This window comes from Semicossyphus pulcher, unplaced genomic scaffold (genome assembly GCF_022749685.1).
Source record: "Semicossyphus pulcher isolate SPU_LCO1_2020_fin unplaced genomic scaffold, fSemPul1.0.p SCAF_5, whole genome shotgun sequence".
Lineage (NCBI taxonomy): Eukaryota > Metazoa > Chordata > Actinopteri > Labriformes > Labridae > Semicossyphus > Semicossyphus pulcher.
This window is the reverse complement of record NW_027211726.1, coordinates 28,192,435-28,204,077: the sequence shown is the minus strand read 5'-3', so window position 1 is coordinate 28,204,077 and position 11,643 is coordinate 28,192,435.

The following is an 11,643-nucleotide window of genomic DNA, read 5'->3' as shown; positions in this document are numbered from 1 at the left end:
TCAAATACCTCCAACTAGCTTTAATTTGAGCTCTCAGAAGTGTGTTGCTTCACAGCAGTGGTCGTCTGCCTGGAGTCACAGCAGTTGGTGGCGACCAAGTTCACAGCATCCATACCAACATATCTATAACATACTTGCAGCCATCACTGCAGTGTTTGCACCAAGAATACAACATGGAGCAGATACATTTTAGTCCATCCATCCATTTTCTTCCACATATCCAGTTTCATGTCAGGGTGGCAGCGTGCTAAGCAAAGTAGCTTCCTCACCTAATGCAACTTCTTCTGGCCCTTCCTGAAGGATCTTCCAGGAGGTCAGATAGGTGTCTCCCCTACTACCTCAACAAGGAGGTATCCTTCCTAATCACTTGAACCACCAGTTGGCAAAGTTGCACACAGAGGAGCAGTTCTACTTCAAGCTGCCTTCATGCCAAGTCCCCTCAACAGTGCAACGGGCTAACCCTTTGCCCTGTTCAGGAGACTTGGCATTTTAGCCCTAAAGGCTATAGGTGAGAGCTGGAACATAGATCAACCCTCTTTTATTTCTTTACTCATAAGAATAGCGTAATTGAATCACTTGTAACCCTAAAGTATTGTTATAGTTATTGTAATATGTCAACACATTCTTATCCCAAGTCATTAAATAGGAAAGCTTGGCCAGTAGGCAGTCGGGGGGGGTTTCTGTGTGAAATGTCAATGTTGACTTCTTTTAATAATCTGACTTGTACATAAGTATGTAACTGTTACAGTGTTGTAAAGTTGACCCAAATACAGGACGTAGACATGTGTACAGACACTGGAGATGAGGCCAAAAGAAGGACTATAATGTGAAGGGGCTTGTAGAAGAAGAAGGACGATGAAAGGCACAGCTGGTTGGATTCGCTGACTGGGCTGGCACGTGGAAGAGCAGGCAAACATGTAGCAGGCAGATGTAGCGTGGTCCTGAGCTAAAAGAAACTGTACAATCTTGAAATTAAACTTGAAGAACAAATGATCTGGCAGTTAGTGGCTGAACCAGGGTAAAGATATACCAGGGTGGATGAGTTGACTGACACCAGGTGAGCAGGTTTGGCAGGAGTGCATGATGAGGAATGTAGCAGCCCAGCAGGAGCCAGGAGAGTCTGGGAGGGAATGCCTCCCCCACTTGAGTCTTGGTCCCTTCATCTGGGCACAGCTGGATCTTCTGCATAACACCACTTCCGAACAAACAACGGGCGTGCTAACAATAGCATGTTGGGGAAATTTGTCTAGGTAAAGAACGAGGGATGCTGCTGTGCTGCGATGACATTGTGTTCTGATGTCACTTGTGCCCCCTCCCGGCCTGTTCTTCGACACAGGGAGCAGGTTATCAGCGTTTCAAATTAATTTAGTTAATGAAGAATGTCAGGTAGAAGGCTTATAAACTGTCAGATATGCTTTACCAAGTCGGTATGCTCAACAAAATCAGAAGGTGTACGATGGCAATTGACCAAAGAGCTGTTGCTTTTGCGTCATGTGTGACATGTTCAGTCAACAACTGAAGCACTCCAGATGCAGAAGCGCACAACCGCAACATGATAGGCGACGCAATCCTGTGCACATAAGCTAAGTCACACAACGAGTTCTGAAATTAAAATGACAACACAAACACAGCACGCAGCTGTAGCTTGTGTAATAAGACATCATGGCATGTGGCCCAACATAACAATAGTGCAATCACCACCAAATATGTCAGCCAGGCAGATACAATACAACACAGATTAAAGAGTCTGAATTTGTTGTCTGTGTCACAAAACGATGACGATAATAAACAGTGTTATTCCATAAAGAAAATAGTTTAAAGTAAAAGTTTCGACAGAGATTCACACAAATCAATCACCATGTGCCGGTCCTTATTCTGTACTGTGATGGTCTGGGCCTCATGGCTGTCACAGGCTGGGGAGACATGAGGCTGCTCACATGAGGTGTGAATGTTTTGATAACGGCGTACTGGCACACAGCTTATCATACACTTTGGTGCTCCGGGTCTTTCATGTTCCCAAGGCTACAGTTTGCAGGGTGCACAGTGTGGGGAAGATGGCAGCCAATCACAAGGTCGTCATCAGATTGCCCGCCACTTGAGACCTGGATGAGGTTGACCAACCCTTTGGACAGCTGGCCAACAATCCACTGTTCTCCAGATGTTTGGGTTCCATCAACAGCTGCCATGTCCATATGAAGACCCCCCCAGGACTCGATGACCAGGATTACCTCAATAGAAAGCTCTTCCCATCCATTAAACCTTATGTGGACCACCAGAGTCCTGAAGAACAGCAGGATCTACAGGGAGAATCTGTATCCTCCCCCAGGTAAAACTAATATAACTTCATAATACACAAATATTCATCAAAAAATAACTAAAGTTTGTTTTCCTCCTCTCTGCAGAGTACTTCATCATCGGTGATGGTGGCTACCCCTGCATTGAAACATCTGCGGACATCATAGAGAATCACTGGAGCCACTTCAACCAGCATCATGCTAAGGCTGATTCTGTCATGCAGCAGTCTTTTGGCATGTTGATGCTGATGACATGTTGGGGATACCTACTCGGCTCTGGAGGTCGACCACACATTTGTCCCTTCACTCATCACTGCCCTTGCAGTCCTGCTTAACATCAACCTCACATTGCTGACATCCATAAATTCGTCGTGGATGTTGGGGATGTTGGTGTGGTTCCACCACACACAGTAAGTGGGGAACACAGCGGGCATGGCTGGCGAGACAATAAACCAGTCTAACGCAGTCTCAGAAGCACCCTACCTTCATATTCACAGAGGACAATAGAAAGACTTGAAAGGTTGATGCTTGAAAGACGTTCCCTTCTAACCTCACTACATGTACAGCACCTGTCAACATTAACATTGATATGACAGACAAACAAGGGATGTCACCGTTTCTCCATTCCTGGGTGTGACCATTACAGTACTTGTGTCATGATTTACATAATACTTGCCGGTAAAACCAGCTCTGTACTCATGTGCGCTGCAACGTTTTAGAGCCAGAATTTCAAGAACACAGATTCAAGATCTTTTCTCCATAATGTAACATAAATAAAAAATAATAACATCATTGGATAATATTAAAGAAATGTCAGAATTATTGTTTAACTATGAACTCCAGGAAACAGGTGGGCACTGTTGCGCTGCATGGCCTGGAACCTCTCTCAGGGGCTGGGGGACATGCAGAGGTGGATGGCCCATCATCCATTTGTGTGGTGGTGCTGCTACCCCTGCCAGGCCGTGCACAGTCCTCCTCCTCACAAAGCTGCCCACAAGCTGCAGCTCCAGCTACAGGAGATGATGAGCCATTAACTCTGGAAGCCACAGCAGCTTCAGGTTCATTGCTTTCCCCCACATACGAGTCCATTAGGGTTGGTGGCTCAATAGAGGGCTGTCCCCTGATGGCTTCATGCATGAGGGAATACTACGATCGAGTTGCAGCTTTGGCGTCCCGTGTCTGTGCCGGTTGGTGGACTTTTGAGCTCCTGAAAGACATAAAAGGGATTTATCAGTGAGTTGCTCTCTTTCTTTCCCTGATAGACATAAATGTGTCAGTAAACAGCATCATACAAGCCACTAAACCAAACATCAGCTGCAGAGGGACTTTAAACTAATGGGGGTCAGAAAAACACATGATGGGTTAGATGGTCTGCTCATCAAGCTATTTTAAATCCTGAAATCTGTTCCGGTAAAGGCATTGGATAAAAGCACGATTTGAATATAAATAAACTGTCAACATTTAAAACCTTTCGGTTAAACTTTAGCTGAAGTTCTGGAGATGTTCCCGTCTCTGTCCTTGATCTTGACTTTGACACTGGCTGCTGCAGAAGGTCTGTACTTCTATATGAGAGCTGGTCACGGAGTCCGATGAGATGTTATCGGTGCCAAGAAGTGGATGCATAGTAAAGGGTGATGAAAAGTTTTAACCTGAAGCCCGAGGCGAAGACAAAGACCCCACTCATTAAGCAGAGAGGGGGAATCTCCTTGGCAACAGGGCCGTGTTTTCATGACACAGGCGTACACAGCAGTAGAGGAAGGGGAGATCAGCCATGTTGAGCGGCGGCTCTCCATAAACATTTATTTGTTCTTCCGAGGAACTCATTAAACATGGCAGACTCTTTTGGCCCGAAGCGATCTAATTTGTCCTGACATTCCTGAGTGCGTATGGTGAGAGGGGAGCCCCGTTTCCCTCGTTATCTGCACATATGGAAGACAGGCAGGTAAACTAGCAGTTAGACAGCTGGAAGAAACCTTGTTAAGATACTTTACTGCTGATGTGCAGCGTTTCATTCAGTTGGTGTAAAAGGTTATAGATAGTTGGTGTCCTTTCAATTTGATTGTCCATACGTTTTAGTCATAGACTGTATAAAAAGATGGACGACATGACAGCTCCCTAAAAGCGCCCCCTGCTGACTGGCTGCAGTATAGGTCATAAAGCCCGCCTCCTCCATGTTAACAGATGGGACATGGGTCAAACTATAAAATCAAAATACACACCAAATAATTTTTTCTCAAACATAGTTTCTGTCATTATACCTAGTTATTATCATGCTGATTTATGTCCAAGTGGTCATTTGTCTGACAAATGTATTTTTAATTAGTTATTTGATGCTGTAAAAATGGTGATTGACAGCTCTGTTGACCAATACGGCTCCTGCAGCCGATTTGTTCCAGATTAGCAGAGTGGAGGACGAACGGCGAGAAGAAAACGTAACTAAAACTAAAAGTTTCCATACCTGTGAACGTTAACCTCAGACCAACACAAAGAAGCTGTTCTGCTGTTAAATACGCCGGCGAGCGAGATCCTTGCTGTTTTTTCAGTAAGCTAAGTGTGTGTTTGGGTTAGCGGAAGTGGCTACAGACGCTTCACCCGCCGATCTCAACTGCGTCTCTGGCTCCAAATGACGTCACAATCGCAAGATGGCAGCACCTATCACAGGGGCTATTTTGGCATCAACTCTGTACAATGAGAGCAGATAGAGATACGTCGTCCATCTATATATACAGTCATTGGTTTCGACACACAAAATTATTAATGCATGAAATTTTATGAGATCAGTGTTTGAAACTGAAAACAGGAAAACACCATATAGACCTACAGTATATGTTGCTTAAAATATGGGATACTAAGTTGGACAAAATGAAGATGTTACAAATCAGTGTCGTTACCATCAGAGCCTTAAACATGAGCAATTCACTTCACCGTCTCATGTTGCATTTCATATTGTTGACTGTATGTCAGACCAAACCCTGTTAATCAGGATGTAGACCAAGGTAGTACACTATGAAGCAGGATTTGCAGTTATCGAGGTAACTTCAGGGTTAACTCTAATTTTCAGTACTATGAAGGTGGTTCACTTCTTACACCAGGAAGAACATAACCTGCTCCGGAGCATGTTATGCTCAAGATAAGAGATCAACCTGAACTAATCACCACCCATTGACCAATCAGGTCTCTTGATTCAGGAGCTTTGAGAGCTGATCGTGAAATGGAGGAGGGAGAGAGAGCGGTAAACCACGTCTGCTTTACCATATGATTTTATGAAATATATTTATGAAAGATATTATAATAAAGATATTCATTGAGCTTTACTGATCTCGGCCTACATCTACAACAGAGACTGATCACAGCCCTGAAGCTTGAAGCACTTTTGTACTTATAAGATATAAAAGTAAGCATTCTTACTGCTTTAAGTTGCAGTTTAATATTTATTTTTATTTGTTCCATAAGTCCATTTGATATGGCTGAGGCTGAGAGAATGAGTGTTATACTCTTTCCCACCAAATTTGGAGCGTTGACACAGGTTTTTCAGACCCGGGAAGACACGCTAATAAATGCCGGTTGTCTCTTTTCCCATTGCCAGTGGAGTATACTCCTTTTGGTCTTTTTTCTGCTGTGTCAGTGTCTGATGTCACAAACGCGTCTGAAACAGGGATAGTAAACAATAGTACGCACAAAGAACTTACATTATATGATGCTACGACGCGCCACTTTATCATCTCAGCTACAAATTCCGCCCATCTCCGTCCAAGCAGCGCACGAACATCGTTCCAAATTTCTCTGCGCCGAGTTATGATAAACATCCCAAAGTCCAACGTGGTACAATCCAGATTACCAACGCCTGGTGGAGCAAGGGGACTTCATGTGCAGCTTCATGTCCTCAACCAGGAAGTTGACTTCGGAGAAATAAGATATCAAAGTGAACAGGAAAACAAGGAAACAAGCACTGAAATGGTATCCTACTAAATTAAGCACATTAATCAACCAAGTGGACTGACACTTCCTCACACTATACTAAGTCTTTCCAGGTTCACAGACAGACATTACCAGAGGTCCTTTAGAGGTCAGGTGTTGTTTAATGCATTCAAGCACAAAGCACTTTTATCAACATCATGGTTAATTCACTCCTTTCATCCACCTGATTAATTAATAATAATAATAATAATTTATTAAAATAAATAATAATAATTCATTTTTGTCCATGGTCATTTACCATGCCATGTCACTTTATCCCTCAACGGTCACTTTCTTGTCACTTACTCCTACTTGTATAATAGCTGTATTTTATTTAATCAATTCTTATTTTTTATTCTGTATTTACTTACATGCTATTTTGTCTTTGTGCTGCTGCAACACCTGAATTTCCCCTCTGGTGATCAATAAAGCATGATTATCTTATTTATTAGCTGGATTTTACACTAATGGGACAAACTATTAACTCATAAAGCTATTGCCAAAATGTTGCACCCAAGATTTTGAATGTCTTGTGGTAATGTCCAATATAACTTCTCGTTTTTAACTTTGTTTGGTCCCCACAAACAGCTGGGTTGCACCAATGAGGATTCAAAGATTTTCAAAGATAATTTTTTGTGCCATTTAGCCTTCATTATGACAGCTTAACAGAGACAGAATATATATTGAAGGAGAGGATGGGGATGATATGCAGCAAAGGCTGCAGAGAGGACTCTACCAACTGAGCTAAACCAGTGCTCCAAGAGGAAACTTTTTAAACCTGATTAAATCTAATCTTCTGATCACTTCAAGTGCGTTATGGTGCCCATCAGTACTGATCTAATCACATTCACAGCCAGCACATAGTGGATGCTTAAACATGGTGTAACAGAAAAGTAGAGACGGGTCAAAAGGTCAGCCAACATCAGTAAATATTCAGTTTAAACTTATATTTCAGGTTTATTTTTTTTTAAATGTCTTTTTGAGATGGAAAGAGCAAAGTTGACTGAAGAAAGTTAAGAAACAGACTCAAGCCAATTGAGCTTTTCGATGCTGAATTTCTCTCAAGGACTGGTTCCACAAGGAAACAGTTTTAGAGCTGAACAGGAAGACTGGAGTAACTCTCAAACATGGCAGTGTAAGATACGCAGCTGTGCACCAACGCTCCCACTCCTGATGGCCCTGAGATTTTAAAGCACCTGATAGTTAAAAGTGTCCCCCCCTCTCTTTTACATTAATTAGGTCCTGACTCAACTAATCTAACATTAAATTAAAGACATAATGGCGAAGTTCTCAGATTTGTTTATTTAGTGGCACCTAATGACGATAAAAAGGAATTGCGGGCGCATACATCCGAATTTAACCAGACGTCTGCTGTTGGCTCCCCTTGTCACAGTTGTAACTCTTGATTTTCCTCGCCAACGGTTGCTTTCCTTTTTACCCTCAAATTCCACAGGATCCGCCTTTGGCACGTTCCGTGTGTGCAGCGACCTCCGGAGTCGATCGCGCCCCTTCAAATCAATGCTCGTGATTCCACAGCACGTGCCACCGTCAGTCTCTGTGGCACGGAGAGACACTTCTGGGACGGGTCTATTTTTGACCGAGGCCGCTTCAAGCACGCGTCAAGCTGAACAGAGCAGATCATTCCAAACAGGAAGTCACACACAAAAACAGCATACAGCATCCGGTCATTTCAAAATAAAACACCATGTACAGACCGGTACAGACTCCCGTTTTTATCCGTTTTGTTTAAGATCAACACTCTGAAATCTTGAAAAAAGAACACTTTTAATTAAGTAGTGTACTCAGCCATGGTAGAAGCACAAAAATCTCGGAATGATCTCCAAATAAGCAGATAATCAACTTTGGAGGTGCAAACTGATCTGTTGTTTGTGTGTTGCTCTGTATAACATTTATGTTATCTCTTGATTTCGCAATTCTCGCACGATCTTGTGATCTGCTGCGCTGCGACCAGACACGCTTCCTGTGGATGAGGGCTCGCACCGTCTGACGGACCAGAGTCGCGGCACAGAGGGAACGTGCCGGACACAGATCCTGAGGGATCCAGGCGTTAGACAGTTTGCCTTCATCTGAGCACCCAATTTGTTTCTTTTTCTTTGGATTTTCACTTACTTTTTAAGTTGTATCTGTAGTCATCCATCTTTTCTTTGTTTGTTCAGCCATAGTAGATTACTGTTTACTCGCAACACTTGCAGAGACCGGAAAAGCAGCCGCTTAGCTCCGCCTACCCTCTCTGACAGACCAACCACTGCTGGGTGATGGAAAACGCGTCACTAACTGGGCGCTGCTTGTGATTGTTTTTGCAAAAGTCGCACCAGACACCCAGTCAGTAATACTGCAAATGGCTTTCATCAGTGGGCCATAGGCTCAATCACCATTGTGTTACCTCATTCAGCGTTAGATAGTGATTTAACAGACATTTATTTAAATTAAAATCTTCGAGATTGTTTAATCTTTGCTGGTGTAACCCATGAGCCTAAATGTTCTACTATCATCATCAGCTGTGTAGTTCTGTTATTTGGTGCTGGGCAGGAGGCATACAGTGGGTTTGTTACAATAGTTGACACCTTACACATTACACAGGCATTAATCTATTATTTACAAGAAATCATTGATAAGGGCAGTTTTAGACCTGTGGCCTAAAACATATTCTTACACATGACACAAGCAACACAAGGAAGAGAGAAGTGGTCGACAGAAGAAGCTGTGGTTTGTAAAACAAAAATAGAAAGCACAGGTGATACAAGTTTTGTGATATAAAAGAGGCTTTTAAAGAAGAATCTAAGTGTAAAGCAGCGCTATGCTAAGAAACAGCATACAGTATATTCATTCTCCACAGACTCATCACCAGTCAGGCTTAAGAGCAACCTGCTGCTTCAGACAGTTGTGTTATTTCTAGCATAATGATGATAGCAGCAGTACTTGTGATGACAGTGATGGTGACAAAGTGTGTTTACCACTGAAGCAGAAAAGTTTTCTTCTCACGATATGAATAGCACACGTTTTTTTTTTTAACAGCAAGCCTGTCATGCAACCTGAAGCATAGCTGGGTAATTCAGTCTCGCCATTCCTCATTAGGGCTGGTGCAACGACAAATATGAGCATGACATGATCTTTGAAGCAATTTAACAATATGTGACACACACACTAACAGCATACTGTAGGCCTAGCTCGGGTAATTACAGGGTGTGTCATAGATTCGAAACCCCCTGCGCTTTTGGATCGTCACCTGATAGTGACACAAGAATACTTTGACATTTGTGTTCACATAGCACACGACACAGACATTATGACAGTGTCCCCAAGTCATGGAACTTTAACTGGTTAACTCTTTTATTCTGGGACACTAATTGTACTGTTAAAAGGTCACACATTAAAATAATGCACAAGCCTGAACTTTTCTGCAAATGCTCCAAATTTTACTACGTAGAAATCTATACATGGACAGGAATTCCCCTTTCTTTTCATGTATCTATGTAACAAATGTGTTTTAATTGGAAGCTAATGTTGTGCCTGCAAGACAACAGCCTTAAGAAATGCAGGTGATGTAGTACAAGAAAGTCTAAGATCACTGTTTGCACTAAAATAATAATACATGAACTTTGTCTTCTGGTTTCACGTTGGCCATGAACAGCGCTCTACCTGGTGAAAGAGAAAGACCTCTCCATTGGAAACACCTGAAGGTTGCAGATCACATAATTCCTGCCACCACCTCGTAATGCCGTCGTGCTGACTGACATGAAAAAGCTTTCATGTTGCTGGCTCTGAATATACTTTGAAATTTAATCTATAGTGGTGGTTACGAAATGCTCTTCTATCCATATCATAGTGAGCAATTTGCACACACATGCAACAGAAACTGAGATTCCCCTGTTTGTTCTGAAAGCTATTAATGCAATGCTGATGAAACAGCCTCAACTAAACTCCTGAAGCCAAGAATAGAAAAACCACAGAGACACTCGACACCTGCCGCCCTCAATACTAATGCTGTGTAGTGTAGGTAGCCAAATAGCTACTGTGCGACTCTTTCCTGTGATTAGGTTTACAGAAACTGAGATGACATTATCAAGGTTTTTGATTGAAACTTATATCTAATACTTTTTAGTCGCTTACTATTAGTACATAAACACCTAATTTACATTAGCTGTGTCCCAAGGCTGATTGCGTCGCAGCGGCGCGTTGAATGCTGTCCCATTTCAAAGGCTCCTTCAGATGCGGCCGACAAATGCGTCCTATCCCAAAATTCATTGCGTGCAAATTCAAACAAGGTGGTGGACTCTTACGTGGCCGAGGAATACATCTTAAATATCAGTTTTTGGTTTCAACGCAATCAAATAGCTGCATTACACATGTTTAAAAAAACCAAAGGGCCCTTGAAACAAATTATCTTTAAATAATAGGTTAAGTTACTTGACGTTTGTTATGCTAGCGAGTTAGCGACTAGCTGTTGCTAGGCGACAGGAGCGGCGTTTGGTGACGCAAACAGGAAATACCCTTGAGACCATACCGTCTCATCTCAGTTAGGCTTTAACGGTCTACGCAGGCTACGAATGACTCATCCTCCATGGACTGCCTCCTTCGAAGGCTGCAGCCCCTGGATTGGGATTATATTTGGGTTTTCGAGGGACTTAACAAAGTTCACTTAGCCTTACTTTTATCCACAAAATTCCCATCAGCGGTGTCAAAATGTTTTCCCACATTACGCTAAATCAGATGGTTTGGTGTTAAGATTTTTAACTTTTAAGAGCCACTTAGCACAGCTGGCTAGTTTTGTCCATGTTGTGTTGAAACCTGATCTCACAGAAACACCTGCAATGACCACAGCCTCTCAACATAAAGTGGTGGGGGTTCGAAATGAGTTACATTCTGTGTCAGCATCAAAAAATGATGCCAATGGAAAGTGCACATGGACTGTAAAAGAACTGTACTTATATAGCACTTTTCTAGCCTTGCGACCACTCAAAGCCCTTTTACACAACATGTCACGGTCACCCATTCACACAATGATGGCCGAGGCTGCTATAAGTGCCCAACTGTCAATCAGTCATCACATTCACACAACGATGGCTGTACCACCGGGAGGTTCAGAGTCTTACTGAAACACACTTTGACATGTAGACTGAGGCCGCTGGGGTTTAACCAGCAAAGGTTGAAGCTTTGTTAGGTTTATAAAAACAGGATTAGATTAAAACTAGCAATTCTAGCCTAATCTATGTACGTATGTGAGTTAACGTTACTAAGGTAACAAAAGTACATTTTTAACTTTGGTCTCCTGGGTGAAAGTTTTGTTTGTGACCCATCCATCCACCCTGATCACCACCCAAAGCTGACCTCATCGCTCTGTTAACTACATCACCAGACTTTCTGAAGGATT